Below are 19,816 nucleotides of genomic sequence, written 5' to 3'. Positions count from 1 at the left end.
ACCTCAGGAGTTATCTCATGCCCCAAGAAATTGACACGGGTCCTGCACCACTGTGTCTTTTGGAAAGAGAATTTTGCTCCGGCAGCCCTCAACTGGGTCAGAACATAACGGATCTCCGCTATGTGTTCCTCCACAGTGAAGCTTTTGATTAGAACATCTGCATAGGCCAGGTTACCCCTTTCACCCAAGTCGGGCATGGCCTTATGCAGAAAGATGTTAAATTCATTGCAGGAGTGTATGTATCCAAAGGGAGTCCGGGTCCAAGTGTACTGCTGCCCCCCAAAGGTAAAGGCCAGCTTGTATTTGTCGTCCCTGCTGACAGGTACAGTCCAGTACCCATTGGTCCGGTCAATTGCAGTGAATACCTTTGACCCCTGGATCTGGGACAGCCCTTGGTCAATGTAGGAAAGAGGCCATCAGGAAGTATGGACCCGTTTGTTGAGCTCCCTTAGGTCAGCACAGAGTCTCCACTGGCCGTTTGGTTTCAAAATCCCCAGCAGAAGATTATTGAAGGTGCTGTGGACTGGACACATTATCTCACGGGACTCAAGGTTCTTAATTATTTCAGTAAGGGACTCCTTTGATGCGAGAGGCAAGCGATATTGCTACACAAACGCTGGAGTCATGCCATGGTCTGTGAGAATTGTTGTTGTGTGGACGTCGGTGCGACCACAGTCATATGAATCCACCGCAAAGAGATCTTGAAAATCTAAGTAAAACTTGTTTCAATTTTTGCTTTTGCTCCAGAGTCTCACAGGCATCCGATAGGTTGGCTCTCTCTTCAACCATCTGCCTGAAGCCTGGAAAGACTTCTGGTTTGGCTATCTAAGCATCCTCCTCCAGCTGGCTGGAGAAGTCCCTGGTCAAAGTACTGATTTGGACTGATGGCTTCAGGTGGGGAAGGCAGTCCTTGTGGACTTGAAAGATCACCTCATGCCTCCTGAAGTCACAGGTCACATCTTCCTTACCATAAGGGCAGGAGGAGTACACCAGGAAATTCCCCTCATGCCGGGTGAAGATCCTATCTGGTGTTGTGTCATCGTCGCTATCACTGTCAAAACAGTCCCTGGGGATTGCCCCTAACAGTTAGTTACCTAAATCTATGGAAAAATGTCAGTCATCAACCGCCATTCCAATAATGGTGCCTGCGCCCAGAGTGATGCTCTTTAGGTCACTGTTATCCACCTCTACTGGAATGGTGTCATGTTCTATAGTGACTAGTGGTGTTGGGTTTACCCCCAACCCTTGATGTTGGAAATGAGCATTGAGATGAACATAGGCGTCAGGATTTTTCAGTTTCTGTCCTATTTTAATTTTTGCTTCCAGTGAGAATTGTCTGGTCCGTTCTGGGATGGTGACTTCCTCTCCAGTCTGAATTTCAACTGCATATGGCAGCAGTTGAGCTGACCAAAATGCTTTCTCTGGGTCATCAAATTCCATGGGATTACCCACTAATCGGGACCAGGCTTTGAAGTTTATTAGGTCCAAACTAGTGGCAAAGTGATTGAGAATGTCATTGCCTAAATAAAATGCAGCATGGACATCTCGCACGACCCAACAATTATGGACTATGCTCTTGTTATCTATGGAAATTTTGAGCATACACCTGCTACGCAGGAGATGTTTGGAATTGTTGTTTCCAGGTCCATTTCCCATTTATCTAACAGTTTAAATGTGGGAATGGCTGGATCTTTTGGGAGTTTGTGGAACATGGCCTCACTGATAAAGCTCTACCGTTGTTCACGCACACTTGGGCAAGAACAGAGTCCTTCCCTTCATTTAACTGAATAGGGATGAACAACTGCTCTCCAATTTTCTGAATATCAGCCAAGCTTTGAGCTGATTTCTCATCATTTTGGACTATAGGAGTAGGATTTTCTGATTGTGAATTTGTATAGAATTTCAGAGTGTTCCCTTCCAGTTTGGAATGCCACCTGAGACTGGAAGGAAGGTTGATTTTCAGAAATAGAGAGGACTCCCCATCACCTGTTTGTTGTCCTACTGAAATTACTGTCACGTCTGGGATTTGGTTATTCTGGAAGTGGAATTCAATTTGGTCAGGTTTTTGTTCAACCATGTGGCATGTGCCATTTAAACTAACATGGTAGACACTATGTTTCATTTTTATTGGTCGGTTAGTCTGAGTTCAGAGGACCTTGTTTACGCAATCTATGATGGGAGACAATCTGTGCAGGATGTCATTCCCTAGTAAACATGGTGTGCCCACTGGAGTCACAACTATGACCGGGTGCTTCACCTTGTGTCACCCAATTTTAATGTCTAAATCCACAGTCTCCTCGACAGGAATTTACTTCCCATGGAAGTTCTGAAGTTGTCCAGGAAGAGGGGTGAGAGGGATTTGGTATTTCTCCCCCCTTCCCGAATTCAGCTGATCAAAGGCCCTTTTTGACAGAAGGGTGGCTTGGGATCCAGTGTCCATCAATGCCAAAATTGTACATTGCCCCTGTATTTGGACCGGGGCATAACATCTTCCCTCCTTTTCCTCAAGGGGGCAAAGATAATGCACATTTTTGGCCAATTGGTTGGTTAATTTCTTTGCTTTGGATTCTGACAGAGGGGTGATTTGGGCAGGATATTGTTTGGGATTTTGGGAACCTGTAAGAAAAAAGTTGCAATTGGATATGGGGGACGTTTTGGGCTCCCCTCCCCTTTTTGGAGACAGTCACCAGAATTGTTTTGAACAAGGGGATTTTCTAGCTGGTCTTCTGGGGTTTGATGATGGGCTGTTTTAACTCAGTCCCCGTATCTGCCAAGTCTTGATGAGGATCTCCTGGGACCCATTTTTCTTTGGGAGGAGTACCCCCATCCCTGAAGGAGAAGATCCTTTTCCCAGAACCCTCTGAGGACCCCTCTCCTTCAAATTGGAAGATTCACACCTCCACAAAATGGGCCTTTTTAGGCTCTTTATTTCTCCTACCCACCCTCTGTTCCTTAGGTTGTAGATTTTCGGGGGCAGGAGATTTTGGTTCCGGTTCCTGGCTTTCCAGGGGCTTTCCACAAGTGGGGAAGGAAGCTTCCTCTAAGGCTTTACACCCCCTGCCCCCTGTGCCTCCTTCCTGGGAACCGGTGGGTTGTCGGGGTTCTTCCCCATCATTGTTCTGGAGCACCAGACCCTTGATTTGAGGAGTTCTGAGTCGCCATGCTCATCTGAGGGTTCTTTTGAGCCCTCAGCATGTGACCCAGATCCTGTGCTGTGTTCTGGACCTGGCGCTCCAGTTGGGACACCCGCTCTGGCTGTTACAGGGTCTTCTGGTCTACCCTTGGTTGATCACTGGAAGGGTAACTTTCACTTCTCCTGTAATACCCCTGGTTGGGATAGTTTTGATACCCCTCCACCCTTGGCCTCCCCTCTCCCAGATTGGGCTGTCTGGGCTCAGGAAAGTGGGAAAAGAAAAAAGGGTTGTTTTGAGGGTTGGTGTTTGGCGGGTGCAGGGGAAAGAAATTCAACCTGGCATTTGAGGGATTACTGCCCTCCTGGTGAAAGTGAGGAGGGAAGTTCCCTGGGTTGGCAGCTGCCTGGTTGGACCCCCCCCGTTGGGCTGGAGGAGTCCACACATAGCCCAGGATGGGTCTGTTGCCTTTGTAATGGGGGCTGTTGTAGTCAGGGGAGTTAGGGGTCCCATTTGTGGGGTTACCTCCCTGACTCTCTGTTTGGGATGGGCCTGAGGGCCTTCTGGGTCTGGGTTTAGTAGGATTCTGTGTGGGAATGTTTTTAGGCCCCCCATCTCCAGATCTAAAATAGGGGCAACCTTCACCTCCGCCACCTTGGCAGCAGCAGGGGTGTTGGTTGGTTTTGGGGTTTTGTTAGTATTTTTGCTTTCTTTCTGCACTTCGTAGATGCGAGTTGCTTGTTCAATGACCCAGTCTAGTGATCTTTTCTCATGAAAGTCCCTCACTAGCTGGGTCATAATGTATTTAGGGAGGGCATGAAAGAAGGTATTGACACATTCCCTACTGTCAGCGCGCACCCTCCTGGTTGTCTGCGCAAAAAGGCACGTTTAAGTTCTTGGACAAATTCTTGTGGGGCCTGGTCTTCCCCACATTGCAGGTTGTAGGCTGCCTTGCGGGCCTCTTGAGGGTTTCTATGAATAGAAAAATGCTTCAAGATGGCCGCCATATAGGTGGACCATCTTGAATGGTTCTGATCCACCAGCCCCGCAAAGAAGCTGGAGTATTCAGGTGAAAATGTCCACTTGACATACTGAATACATCTTTGGCTGTCCTTCAGGTGAAACGTCTCTATCATTTGCTCAAACAATTCAAGGTGCTCCCAAACTGAATATTTGGCATTTTTGTGGTAGGCGTGATGACGCTCCTAATAGTCTTTATTTGCTTCAGGGGATCTTAACTTTGTTGGACGTTTTGGTTCTCGTCACCCTGGTCCACTCATCCTCTGACTCAGAGGCACTGCTACCAGAGGTGGCTGTCTGATCTTCTAGTCTCTCCCGGATTCTGCGAGCTTGGGAATGGCTGGCAGAATGTGGGGGCCTAGTCTCTTACTCTCTAGTCTTCTAGTCTTCTGACTCTCCCTGGCTCCCAGGATTGGCTGAATACCCCCTCTCCCCCATTGTCCTAGCTGGGAAGAGGTTTTTAAAATGCTCTTAGTGGGCATAGTCTCATGGAATTCCCCACCAAATTTCACTGACTGATCTCTAGGTAGGTGATATTTCTGAGGATCCAGTTCTCTGATCCTCCCCTCACTGGAGTCTCCCTGATCAGAGAAGCTGGCTCGAGCACTTGGGAACCTGTACATTGATGCCCGCCCATCCATTTCTGGGAGGCGCTGATCTATTAGTCCCATATTTCCCATTGTGTTGAAGTCTACCATCCCTGTGGCCCTTGGTTCATATGAGCCAGTGGACATGGGGCTGGCAGAGTCCATGGTATTGAAGGAATTAAAGTCCCTAATGCCAGGGTTCCTGATGTTATGCTCAGGGGTTTCTCTCTCCCATCTTACCTCATCTCGTTCAGCCCCTACTCCCTGATGACATGCCAGAATCTGACCCCTTTGTTCCTCTATTAAGGCCTTAGTGGTCTCTATGAGTTGCATGGCTATCTGTCTATGGAGCCTGTCATTCTTTTCACAGAGAGCCTCATTGTCTCTCTGTGCTTCCTGCCTGAATTGGGAGTATTGGGCCAATGTTTGCTGCAGGAGGCTCACCTCCTGAGTTTGGTCCTTATTGGTCTGATTATTCTTTGCCAGAGCCTCCTCCACCCGCCTGGTGTGCTCTAGTAGCTTTTGGTAATCCATTTTGATTTCACCCAGTTCCTGAAGGGCCAGGTGATTTTCTTCGAACTTTGTTTTTAAATGGCTGACTTCCTGGCCTAAGGGATCCCTCTCCTGACTTAGAGTGCCCCTCTGTGCAGACAGGTCGTCCCTCTGCTTTTTAAGTGCCCCAGCTTTCTGGCGCTCCTCATCAAATTCTATTTGGGATTCTAGATCTGTAATGATGAATGTATTATTTTCCTCTTTTTTCTTTTTTCTTTTCGGTCTATCTGGTCTTGTAAGACGACCATCTGTTCTGCGCAGACTCCATTAAAAGTTAATTTTTGCGCCAGTTTTTGTTGGCTCTGTTTTAAAGAGTCCAACCTTTCTTGACACTCTTTTTGCAGTTTCAGTACCTGGTCATCTTGTTCTGCACTCTTTTGCAGTAAGAGCGTCAGTTCTTCTTGCAGTTTGATGGCATACTGCCTAGCATCTGTTTCAGCTTCTTGGCTACTCTGGAGCTTTGCTCTTCAGAGTCCAGATTAGTCTGAATTTTCTGCATTGCTTCCCCTTGCCTCTTTGTGAAGTCTACACGGTCTGCATACTTTTCCTGTATGACTCCTATGTGGAGGTACAGGTAGGCCGCTATTTTGGCAATTTTGCATTGCTCCTCTTTTATTTTAGGGGTCATGTACAGCTCACTGAGTGCTTGATGTAATGGGCCTTGTCCTGCCAGATATTAAGGTTGGTTTCAGTGACTTCTTGTTTTATTCCCTGCAGCCATACCTGTACTTCCTGTTCTACCCATTCACCCCTGACAAACAATTTGTGCAGTAGGTTTTCCCTTGCAATATTGATTTCCACTGGGGTTACCATTCCGGAAATATTCATTTCCTTCTGGCTTATTTCAGGGTAAATGTACTTTTGCAAAACAGGCCTGATTTCTCGAGTATTTATTTTAGGGGCGCTTATACAGTGTAGCACAGTACTCACACCACACAAAGTATTATTACTCTGCAGGTTAGACTGCTGTGTTAGACTGTCAAGGGTGGCAATCAATAAAACCCTGGACTCGAGCCCCCATATTTGTTAAGGATTTCAATCATGTGATACACTCTGCTCTCGGCCTAGAGTACAGCGCAATGGAAAAACTTATTTGATATATAGATGCAATTATTTGAAAGATGTACCACTCGCATCACACCCCTCATATAAGAATACCCCAGGTCACACTGTACCAGAAATCAGGCTGGTTTGTAAAAGGTATTATTTATTTACTTATTTAAGATCAAAATAACAATATATATATATTAATAGGTAAACAACAATCACCAATGGGGTGACAGAGAATGATATCTTTAATACACTAGAAATAATTAATGAGCAAAACAAATGCAGCACAGAAAATAATACTTGTGTGTTGGTTCAGATCAGATAGCACAATGGTTAGAAATTCACCCTGCAACACCCCTCAACCCCCAATAGGCAATGCAAAAAGATGGAAGGAGAGAGCAGGTATTCAGAAATAGTACAGATCAAACAGTGTCTCATTACCCCCTTGACCCCTCACACAGAAAGAGGAAAACGAAGTGGGCTTTTCAACTGTCAGAATGACTTTTAAAGTGGCTGAGCAAGAACTCTAAATGTGTGGAAAAATGCTTAAATTGTTGTAAATTCCTATGTGAGCTGCTTTGAACAGTTGCACACAAGCAAAAGCAATGATTTAGTCAGCAGAAAACATTTGCAATCTTAAGATCAAAGTCGGAATCTATTTTACATGTGTAAAATTTCTCAGGATTTTAAAATCACGGCAAACTTTTCTGTGCACAATATTCGCGATAATGGGAGAACTGCAAGGTTTTGAGTTCCTTGGTTAGCTATGGATGTTAGGTACAAGTAGAAGTTGACATTTCGTTTCTATCACAACAACTGAGGGAGTTATAGTGGTTTTAGTAAAGGTTGTTTTTGCGAGATAGGCGCGAGATGGAAAGTTGCTTTAGTTTTAAAATCAGAAAAATATTGAATATGGACTAGAGCAGCCAAGCTAAGCCACCAGGACGGCACAGGTAAGAGTCAGGAGTGATTCGCGACTCAGTCCTGGTTCCTTGCTGTCCACCTTGGAGTGCTAGGCTCGTCACTCGAATGAAATTATTAGATCAAAGTTGACAAAATGACTAGGAAAAGGATGCTTTTACAAATAGACAGAATACGATTTCACTACGAATTTATACAATGTTACTGATTATGGAAGTAAGGATAGTTCAGAGGTTAGAAGGGGACAAGATAATGCACAGGAATCAACAGTTTCTAGCTTCCTGCTAATACTCACAAAACAAAATGGATTTAAGATTTTGGACCGTCAGGATTCTGGACCATCAGGATTCTGGACCATCAGGATTCAATCAGGGACTGACAGCTGGGCACATCAGACTGGACAGGGTCAGCAAGGCACTCTAGTCACAGCACCGCACAGCACGGATCTGCCCTTCTTGGTTCTGAGGATATTTCAATTCAGCAGGCAAGCAGTAACAGCACAGCCCGGCTGTATTATGGTGCTTCCCCTCGGCTTTTGGGGTTCTGTTCTAGAAATTGAGGCCTAGCTGAGAATGGTTCAGCTATGCAATAGGCCTTTGCTTTGCCAAGTTTCTAGAGTCTGGAACAAGGAAGATGTAGATTTCAGCAGCAGGGTGCTCTGCCAGCATCAGGAAAGTGAGTGGATCTGTCTGTCCTTATGTGTGGTCAGCTGTCTCTATTATGCTATAAAAATGACATCACAAAGGGGGTGTGTGGGCCGGCTTAGCTAAGCTGGCCCCTTTGAGCTGGGATTGGACCCCACTTTATCCCCACCTTGCAATTCGAGTGATTGGCTCAAGGCTGGGTGATGTCAGGTTTTTTGATATGCTTTACAATCCTCTGAGACCTCCCTTTAGCCACTGGTCTCAAAATTGGATTTTACATTAAACACACATTTTTACATTAGTCACTTTTACACAAATTACACACAAAGGTGCCATATTTGTTGTAGCATCTTTTCATCAAAATCTCGCAGCTGTAGGATCTTGTTTTAACTTTCTACAGAATTTTGTCCTTTTCGCGATGAACGCATTTTCCAATTTTTCTGCAAATTTCCACAAATATTCGAATTTCACATGGGGACATGCATGTACATTCTCACAATTATAACAGTAATACATTTTGGATAAAACTACATATCTTGCCATTCCTGCCCAGAACATGTCACACAGTACTCCCGCCTATTCACACGTGCCGCCAGAAATTAAATTAACACTCTGCCATTTTTATATTTTTCACCATTGTGAATAGCAAGTTATACGTCTTTTAAAAAGTGTTCTTTGTTCATGTTTAGCAACAGAGGGTCGTTTGGCCCCACCTCTTTTTGTCTCTCTGCAGTCCAAGGCATCCCACTCCTTGCTTGCTCCTTCCAGAGGCCATTAACGACCCCATTTCACACTTCCAATTTCCTGGGCTGCAACTTGTCATTGTTCCTTTGCTCTCTGTATCCCAGATTCTGTCCCAACCTGCAATAAAAACCTCCCCGTTAGTTTATGCAGAGAGGAAGGCCCTCTTTCTGGAAAAAAAACCCTGCTTTTCCAGTTCTTTGCAGCTTCAGCCAAGCTACAAGCTAATTAACTTTTAAACTTGAGCAAAAACCACATCTGTTGCATCACATACAAATACATTTCTTTCTTGGCCTTAAAATCTGTGGAATCAAAAACACAACTAAAATCTATATTCCTTTTTGGCAACAATCCTGTTTATGTTTGCTAATTCAGCAGACTTTTGATTTTTAGCTCACTTTTAAAGTTTCATTAGTAACTTCTCTGATAGCTGTCATTCTGGCGGCCCAGGCTACTGCACCCAGATTTTGCCATAGAGGCTGTCAGTTTTCAGACTTTGTATGTTTCACAATGTTTCAATTGATACATGGATTTTAGCACCAGGCAAGATTGTGAATATTGAAAAGTGTTGTGTTATAGGCATTTTGGAGTTTTTGGCAACAAAGCAAACGTCATTTGTGGGCACATTTCTGGGTTTTATTTGCAAAGTGCTGCTTTTCTCTGTACACTCTGTTTGCAGGTCATGGAACCCACTGGCACATTTCTGCAGGGTATCCTCTATTTCCCCTGCACATGCACCATGGGTGGCAGGTTGTGCATCCCTCTTTTTGTGTGCTCAAGCACACGGTTTTGGGAGGTTCTTGTAGGTTTTTGGCACGCACAAGGGTTTTGCTGCCATTGTTGATGTTTCTTTACCCATAACTGGCAAGAGATTCCGCATAGCACAGCAGAGTGGGTCAATACATCCCACAGACAAGCTTCTATCACAGAATTTCAAAGCTTTTTGTTATTGGAGCAACTTAATCATAATGCCCCTTTAATAAAGTTATTTTTTTTTCCTGAACGTAAAAAGGTTTTGATTAGGGCAACGTAATCATAATGTCCCTTTAAAAAAGTTAGTTTCAGTGAATTTCAACGGTCTTTATAAATGAAGATATATCATGCTGTTCCAGCACTGTATGTAACTTATAAAAAACATAATCTTTTAAAATATTTAAAAGAACTATGATGTTCTTTAAAATAAAATCTTTTGCAATGCACATTGATGTGTGTCACCTTGAGCAGTGCATGCTGGTCGTGCAAGTTATGCTCAATTGCTTAGGATATGAGGTTGGGTTATAACCAAGCCCTCAGCAACCCACCCCTTGGTCTGCAGCCTGGCAACATGCCCACTACAAACCCATGGGGGCCGATTCATGGAACAAACGTGCGCCGAAAATCTACGCGCAAGTAGGCGCAAGCAGGCGCAAGCGGAAAAAAACAGGCGCACGCGCACGCGTGCGATTCATGGAAGTCCCTGCGCGTGTTCACCGCGCGATGTGCGCCAAACCCGTGCATGGCGCACAAGTCACTGCAACATCGCGAAAGGCGTGCGCGACGGTGCGCGACGCGCACAGTGAAAGCGCACAACCTCAGCGCACACAGCAGAAAGTGGGCGGGACATGGGGCGTAACGCGCGGAATGGGGAACAACACGCGAAAATAAGGGCGTAACTGGGGATGCACTGCACGGAAGCAGAGGTAACGCCCACACGCACACGAACCACACGTATCCATGGAATGGAATAGGGCAAACCCACGCACAGCCAAAGCCGCGCACAAGCTGAAACACGTCCGCCACACGAAGGCAGGCGGTAGAGTCCCAGCGCATCAAAAAAGTGGCGCCGCGGGAAGTAAAATACGCGATTGAGCGGGGTACGTGTATTTCGGGGGTGCGCGGGAAGTACCACACGCGATTCGGCCTGGTACGTGGATATCAGGGGTGCGCGGGAAGTTCCACACGCGATTGAGCGGGGTACGTGTATTTCGGGGGTGCGCGGGAAGTTCCACACGCGATTCGGCCTGGTACGTGGATATCAGGGGTGCGCGGGAAGTTCCACACGCGATTTGGCCGGGTACGTGGATTTCAGGGGTGCGCGGGAAGTTCCACACGCGATTGAGCGGGGTACGTGTATTCCGGGGGTGCGCGGGAAGTTCCACACGCGATTTGGCCGGGTACGTGGATATCAGGGGTGCGCGGGAAGTTCCACACGCGATTGAGCGGGGTACGTGTATTTCGGGGGTGCGCGGGAAGTTCCACACGCGATTCGGCCTGGTACGTGGATATCAGGGGTGCGCGGGAAGTTCCACACGCGATTGAGCGGGGTACGTGTATTTCGGGGGTGCGCGGGAAGTTCCACACGCGATTCGGCCTGGTACGTGGATATCAGGGGTGCGCGGGAAGTTCCACACGCGATTTGGCCGGGTACGTGGATTTCAGGGGTGCGCGGGAAGTTCCACACGCGATTGAGCGGGGTACGTGTATTTCGGGGGTGCGCGGGAAGTTCCACACGCGATTCGGCCTGGTACGTGGATATCAGGGGTGCGCGGGAAGTTCCACATGCGATTTGGCCGGGTACGTGGATTTCAGGGGTGCGCGGGAAGTTCCACACGCGATTGAGCGGGGTACGTGTATTCCGGGGGTGCGCGGGAAGTTCCACACGCGATTTGGCCGGGTACGTGGATTTCAGGGGTGCGCGGGAAGTTCCACACGCGATTGAGCGGGGTACGTGTATTTCGGGGGTGCGCGGGAAGTTCCACACGCGATTCGGCCTGGTACGTGGATATCAGGGGTGCGCGGGAAGTTCCACACGCGATTTGGCCGGGTACGTGGATTTCAGGGGTGCGCGGGAAGTTCCACACGCGATTGAGCGGGGTACGTGTATTTCGGGGGTGCGCGGGAAGTTCCACACGCGATTCGGCCTGGTACGTGGATATCAGGGGTGCGCGGGAAGTTCCACACGCGATTTGGCCGGGTACGTGGATTTCAGGGGTGCGCGGGAAGTTCCACACGCGATTGAGCGGGGTACGTGTATTCCGGGGGTGCGCGGGAAGTTCCACACGCGATTTGGCCGGGTACGTGGATTTCAGGGGTGCGCGGGAAGTTCCACACGCGATTGAGCGGGGTACGTGTATTTCGGGGGTGCGCGGGGAGCAGCACACATGAATTGCACGTGTGGGTCCTCCCAGGTGTACCCTCTACACCCTCCACGGCCCCTGCAGGTGGCTCACACCACAGGGGCCTACCCAGCACATGTCCTGCAGGCACCCCATCCACCATGGCCATGCCCACCAGCCAACCCACATATCAACTAGCACTACTGCCCACCAACGCATGTCCCCCTGCACCCCCACCCCCCAGCAGTGCAGGGGCAGCCTCAAACAGGCCCCCACTCATGTCCCCCTGCACCCCCACCCCCTAGCATCCAGGGGCACCCTCCACCAGGCCCCCACTCATGTCCCCCTGCACCCCCACCCCCTAGCATCCAGGGGCACCCTCCACCAGGCCCCCACTCATGTCTCCCACCCCCCAGCACTGTGGGGCACCTGCCAGCAGGCCCCCACCCATGTCTCCCACCCCCCAGCACTGTGGGGCACCTGCCAGCAGGCCCCCACCCATGTCTCCCACCACCCCCACCCCCCCAGCATCCAGGGGCACCCTCCACCAGGCCCCCACACATGTCTCCCACCACCCCCACCCCCTAGCATCCAGGGGCACCCTCCACCAGGCCCCCACTCATGTCCCCCTGCACCCCCACCCCCTAGCATCCAGGGGCACCCTCCACCAGGCCCCCACTCATGTCTCCCACCCCCCAGCACTGTGGGGCACCTGCCAGCAGGCCCCCACCCATGTCTCCCACCACCCCCACCCCCCCAGCATCCAGGGGCACCCTCCACCAGGCCCCCACACATGTCTCCCACCACCCCCACCCCCCAGCATCCAGGGGCACCCTCCACCAGGCCCCCACCCATGTCTCCCATCCCCCAGCACTGTGGGGCACCTGCCAGCAGGCCCCCACACATGTCTCCCACCACACCCACCCCCCAGCATCCAGGGGCACCCTCCACCAGGCCCCCACTCATGTCTCCCACCCCCCAGCACTGTGGGGCACCTGCCAGCAGGCCCCCACCCATGTCCAACTCATGTTCCCCACCCAACATGTCATCACAGTCCAGATCCCTGGTCTCTATGGTCAGCCCCCAAATGCAAAACACCCACCCGAGTATTGCATCCACCCACTCATATTCTGCAATTACATCACAGAACACCAATTGCAAGTTCCAAAACAAACACATGTCCCTCACATACACCCAATGGGTGTCAGTGAATCTCAAAACACATAACATGAAATGCATGAAAACAATGAGACACCACACATTGAAGTGCAACAAATAAATAATGTATTAAAGGAAAGATGAATAGAAACAAAAATGAAGAAACTGAAATGTGAATGGAAAAAATGAAAAGAAGCATGTCCGTCCAAAAAAAAGAAAAAATCAAAGAATATAGAAATCCAAAGTAATGTACTACAAAGTCAATGTCCACCAAACAAAATCCAATGTGAAAAAAAAACATAAGCCATTGATCCATGGATAATGTTAAAAAATAAAGTATGTACAAGTCCACAACTATGTACAAAGCAAGAAGCCAGGGTCCATCATCCCAACAAAATAAAGGAAACCTAACTAACTACACTAACCAATAAAAAAAACTATATACAAAAATGTGGCCAATGTCCAAAAGGTCCAAATGAAATAAAAACAAAAATGAAACTTAACACTACCTACATAACTATGTACAAGGGCAGCGGGCTAGTTCCACGGCTCACTTCTGGATGTGCCGGGCCAGGGCATCATCGAACTCCTCCTCTATGTCCCGGAGGCGGTCCTCCTCCATGGCCCCGAGGGTCCGCAGGGCCGTCGACGTGTCCACCTCCAAAGCCCTGCGGATTGCCTCGAGGCACTCGACCCGCCTCAGGGCCCTCTGCATGGAGTTCTCCGCCCTGACCATTGAGAGCCGTGCCTCTTCCGCCCGCTGCCGCTCCGCATCTATGGCGTGGCCCAACCGCTGCCACACGGAAGACACTTTTTGTCCTGGGTCCTCCTGCCCTCCGGCCGATGCCTGCCCCTCCGATGTCGAAGGCCCCGAGCCTTCTTGGCTCCCACCATGGAGCTGCTGCTGCTGTGCCTCTGCCCCTGCACTGCCTCCTGCTGCCTGCACATCCTCCGCCGGCTGGGGTGCAGTCGTTGACGTGGCCACCCCTGCTGGACGTCCGACTCCCGACTGTGGCAGGGATGCCTCCTCCACCAGCCTGGCCGCACCGTCAGAGGCAGCTCCACAGGGCACCCAGGTGACTGATGGGTGGGAAGATGGCACAGAGGACGACTGGCGCGTAGGGGGTCCAGCTGAGGAGGGGGTCGTGGCAAGCCCCATCAGACGGAGGAATCCGGCCTGGGTGACCTGTCCCAGCAGGCTGACGTGGTCAACGAGCCATTCGAGATGACCTGCAGTCTCTTCATGAAAAGACTGCAGGTCGCCTCGCATGGCCCGTTGACGCAACGCCACTCCAGCCAGGACAGGCTCAACCCGGGCCTGGATAGCCACGTCCGCAGGCAGGGGAAGGCCAGTTGACGTCAGCTCATCCCCTGCCTGAAAACTGGTCTGGACATGGGCATCCCTGCTGGTGCAAGATGATGCAGGGACAGGATCAGGGACAGGATTGCACACAGGCACCTCCGCGGCGGCCTGTGCTGCCTCCTGTCCCTGGTCCTGCACTGCACCACTAGCACCAGTGGGATCCCCACCCCCAGACCCCGTCTCCGGTGCTTGCACGGCCTCCTCCTCCACCAAACCCCCCACCAACCTGGATGACTCTGTGCCATCTTCCCCCGTTGGGCCCTGTGGGGTCCCAGCTGCCCCTTCTGCTGCCGAGGAGTCCAACTGCAACCTCCGCCTCTTGGACCTCCCCCCGGCAGCTGCGGCCTGGGACGCGGCACCGGACTCCTCACTCCCCGACGAGATGACAACCTGGGAGGGGAGCCGGGCCTTGCGTCTCCGGCTGGCGGTGGGATCCCCGCCGCTGTGCTCCACAGCACCTTCTCCGCCCTCTTCATCAGTTGACGCTGCAGACAGGGAGAAACAAAACACAGGCATCAGGGCACTGTACAATGTACACATACACACATGAAAGTTGTACATGAGTGGCATTGGCAAACCTCTGACATGTCATCACAATCCCCAACACACATGTCATTACAACTTGCACACACGAGCCATACCACAGCCATGTTGCAACTGCCAACACCATCCATACACATACAACAGCATCAGCAGGCAAAGGTGAGCCAGACATCACATGCAACACAGGAAGTGCACCACACATGTACACACACCACCACACTTGCATGCATGTGTACACCTCTGCTAAGTGTCGCAGTGTTCAGACGGGCATCCATGTCACATCTGCCAATCAGGCTTCCACATACCGCTGTCACATGCATCCATGTTGCATCACTGTTGCACCCTTGTCAAATACACACACATGCACATGTACACAGCGCTGATACAATCAGCTGAAAACAACATACATGCGTGACATCACGGACATGTCTACTCACATACACATTCATACAGACTTGTGTGCCCACACAACTGCATTTGGCATGCAAGCCCACACACACAGGCACCATCCATGTCTCACACATTACAGCCCTCGCATGTGTCAGCCCCACGGCCCTGTACACCCGCACCCATACTCGACCCCATACAAACAGATGTGCAACCTGCACACTACTGAACAATCACCACACGCACTGCTCACAATCAGGATGCATGTACACTCACCGCTCGACTCCAGACGGGTCTGCCTCTCAAGGACCTGGACGTGGAGCGCTGGGGATATGTGTTCCAGGACCCTCATCTGTTCTTCCGACAAGTGGCCCCGGCGCCCCTTGGCATCCGCTGCCTTCAAGAGGCGCCGGGCCTTGGTCAGGGTCCTGGACCTGAAGTCCTCCCAGCGCTTCTTGACATGTTGGAAGTCGCGGACTGCCACCCCCTCCGCGTTGATGGCAGTCACGATGTCAGTCCAGATCCGAGTCCGTCCTTCCTTGTCGGCGCGGCAACTTCCGAAGAGGGCATCATACTGGCCCAGGACTTGCCCCACCAGGACACCAACTTCGGTGGCACTGAAGCTGGTGCCCCTCTGCCTCTCTGGCCGGGGGTTGTCAGTGGTCAAAGATGGAGTTGGCCCCGACATGACAACCCCAGAGGCAGGAGTGGGTGGGCAACTGGGTCCTGGGGCTGGGCTGTGGAGCGATGGAATCCCAGTCGGGAGTCTTTGGTTCCAGCAGGGGTGGTCACACCAACAGCACCCCTGGCTGATGTTCAGGCAGCAAATGGCAGGGCACGTGGGCAGCAGGCAGTCAGGCAGCAGCAGATGGCAGGTGGGAGCGTGCTCGGGGCTCTGGGGGGCAGTAGTTCGGCCTTCTGGGCAGGAGCGTGGTCTTCCGTGTGCTTACGCGTGGCCAGCTTGATACGGAGTGATTAGGCACGTGAAAATTCTGCACGTCAGCGTGTAATTCGAGGAAAGGCCCTTAGCGCGTAAGCGCGTCTGCACGCATACGCATTTTCATTGGACCAAAGGCCCTCAGCGCGTGAGCGCGTCTGTGACGTGACGTGCGAGAGAGTATCCCTCATTGCACGTGATGACAGTACACACGTGGATCCCAACCAATCGCGTGTGAAAGTTCACGGGACCCCGAAACACACGTACCCCGGCCAATCGCGTGTGGAACTTCCCGCGCACCCCGAAACACACGTACCCAGGCCAATCGCGTGTGGAACTTCCCGCGCACCCCGAAACACACGTACCCAGGCCAATCGCGTGTAGAATTTCTCGCGCACCCCTGTAATCCACGTACCCAGGCCAATCGCGTGTAGAATTTCTCGCGCACCCCTGAAATCTACGTACCCAGCACAATCGCGTGTAGAATTTCTCGCGCACCCCTGTAATACACGTACCCAGGCTAATCGCGTGTAGAATTTCTCGCGCACCCCTGAAATCCACGTACCCAGGCCAATCGCGTGTAGAATTTCTCGCGCACCCCTGAAATCCACGTACCCAGCACAATCGCGTGTAGAATTTCTCGCGCACCCCTGTAATACACGTACCCAGGCTAATCGCGTGTAGAATTTCTCGCGCACCCCTGAAATCCACGTACCCAGGCCAATCGCGTGTAGAATTTCTCGCGCACCCCTGTAATACACGTACCCAGGCTAATCGCGTGTAGAATTTCTCGCGCACCCCTGTAATACACGTACCCAGGCCTATCGCGTGTGGGGACACCCGCACACCCCTGAAATACACGCTCCCCGCACTGCGTTTGCTGCTGCCCTTTGCGCTGGATTGGGGATTTTGATGGCTTTTCCCTGCGCAAGGGGCGTTCTTGGGGGCGTAACTGACGCTGCTGCAGGGTCGCTGCGCCACTCTGCGCCACGGCTGGTTGTGGATGTTGGAATCTATGAATACGCTGTGCGCCTGAATGTGTTTCGGCGCACGCGGCTGGCGCAGCCTACCGCACGCGCACACTGTGCGCCAGCCGCGTGCGCCGCTTGTGCGCCGAATTCTATGAATTGGCCCCTTAATATCCTTAGTATTATACCGCTTACTAAAGTAAACTGAAAGCTATTTTTAAATAATTCACTTCTGCACCTCACAGGTATTGTGCTGCAACAAAATTTTCAAGCATCAAGCTATTTCCTCGACAGTACATTAAATGTTTCTGTTATTAATAAACCAAAAATGATACTAGAGATATTTATGATCAAGTATGCACGTTTATTAAATAATGAGGTAAAAGTACAATCCGTTGTCGATTTTAATACCACCTTTACACACTAAGGCCCTGATTCATGGATTATTTGCGCCGAAAAAAACGGGATTTGTGTGCCATTCTGCTCGCAAATCCCCATTTGTTAAACAGGGATTTGTGGGCAGAATGGCACACAAATCCTGTTTTTTTCGGTGCAAATAATCCATGAATCAGGGCCTAGATCTTGATTTATTAAAATATATTGAATATATAAAAGCAGGATACATACTCAAAAGATGTGCTTCTTAACAAAAATATTTTTTTAAACGAACTGCTAAGTGTATTACTCAAAACCAGCTTTATTTACAAAGCTAGAAAGAAGTGATCACTTTTTCATATGCCGATAGCAATATTTATGGATAAATACATATATATTACATGGCCATGGTAGTGGCCATGTAGTTATGGTTAAGTTGCTGTTTCCATAGGAAGAGCACTTTTTGGGCGGTTTATAACTTGCTCCCCCTGGACGAATCCTCAGCAAACTTTGCAAAAAAAAGTATATGGGCCACTCTGAATTTTTCTACAAAGTTTGGAGACATTTGGGCCGGGGGGGGCAAAGTTATAGGGAGGGGGCCCAAAACTTCTTTTTTTCCCATTGACTGAATGGGGGAAAATCTTTGCGCACGTCTACAGGTGAAACCGCTGGACCGATTTTGACGAAATCTGCGGCAGGTACAGGGGCTTGGTCTAGAAAGCGTGTTTTTGTAAATCTGGTCACCACCCGTGCAGTATGTTTCTTTATAATTATCAAAAAGTAGGTCTGAAATAATTAGTGATATCTATGTTCGCTCCGCGGTCAAACTTCCCTGTTCGGTCCACGAACAAGATACCGATTGGCTAATAGGCTGGTGTCATGACCGCAGACACGTGACGTCTCTTCCCATTGGCAGCTGCGAGACGTGTTCTGCGTCAGATGGTTTGGATGCGCCCGACATCTTGGATCTGCGGAAAGGGGAGCAACAACCAGCGTACACATGCTTTTTTCCTGAAACTATTTTGCTGTGTCACAGAGCATTGGGAAAGGTTCAGACAGTAAGACATGGGTGATCATTGCATTTGTTCTTTGGTCGTCATGATGTAATTTCCATGGACACCTTGTATGCACAGTAAATGTGGGGTGTAATAACGATTGCACTTCAGTCCATGTAGTGGGCAGGAAATTTGTAACTGTTGAAATCACACGCGTATTGATAGGCAACATTGAAATTGACAACATGCCATGAATGCATTATTTTTTCCAATGGGTATTATTATATTCATTAGTACGCCGCCATGGGTGGCACATGCTACGGTGGTTGTGGCCAGGGGCTAGAGTCTTAAGATATGGATGGTCAAGGCATGTGTTCTGGTCGTCGGTCGTCATGATATAATTTCTATGGCCTCCTCGCACGCACAGAAAATGAGGGGGCCATGCACCCAAGAACAAAGTCGTAAGTATTAGACGTGGAAGACACTGCACACCCATCCCATGCAAGATCCACAGACATACAGCTAGGAGTGAAACCTCTGGGCAGACACATTGAAGGATAACACACCTAAGGAATAACCCCCACTACCACACATCACTGAGGTGGTTGTGGAGAGACCCTGCACTCTTGGGTGCAGGGCCGAAGGCCATGAACCCAATAATACACTTATACCTACTTAATGACGTATGTCCTGTGGCCTCCTTGTACAAACAGAAAATGAGGGATCCAATAAGGCCAGTATTTCAGCCCGTGCAGTGCACGGGTGAGTTGTTACATTTGTAAGGACACATGTGGTGTTAGAGAACATTGTAATTGACAATATGGCGTGAATGCATTATTTCTTCAACTGGCTATTATTATATTCATTAGTACGCCGCCATGGGTGGCACATGCTACAGTGGTTGTTGCCAGGGCCTAGAGTCTTGGATGCATGGCCGTCGGCCGAAGACTGTAGGCCCTGGCCACAACCACCGCCGCATGTGCCACCCATGCATACATCCATAGTGTTGCGTTTTGATTGGCAAGTTGTGGAAAGTGCATGCAGTCTTCGGTGCATGGCCAAAGGCCATGCAACCAAGAACAAAGTGGTAAGTACTAGACTTGGAAGACACTGCACTCCCATCCCATGTAAGATCTACAGACATACAGCTAGGCGGGGAGGGAAGCCTCTGGGCAGAGGTGCTGAAGAATAACACACCTATAGAATAACCCCCACTACCACACATCACTGAGGCGGTTGTGGGGAGACCCTGCACTCTTGGGTGCATGGCTAAAGCCCATGCACGCAAGAATGAAGTCATAAGCAGTGGAGATACAAGTCAATATGGGCGTGGTGGAATGTGCTAGTTG

The sequence above is a fragment of the Ambystoma mexicanum genome, chromosome 5p (assembly GCF_040938575.1).
Source record: "Ambystoma mexicanum isolate Mex_15411 chromosome 5p, UKY_AmexF1_1, whole genome shotgun sequence".
Classification (NCBI taxonomy): Eukaryota; Metazoa; Chordata; class Amphibia; order Caudata; family Ambystomatidae; genus Ambystoma; species Ambystoma mexicanum.
This window is presented reverse-complemented; position numbering follows the sequence as displayed.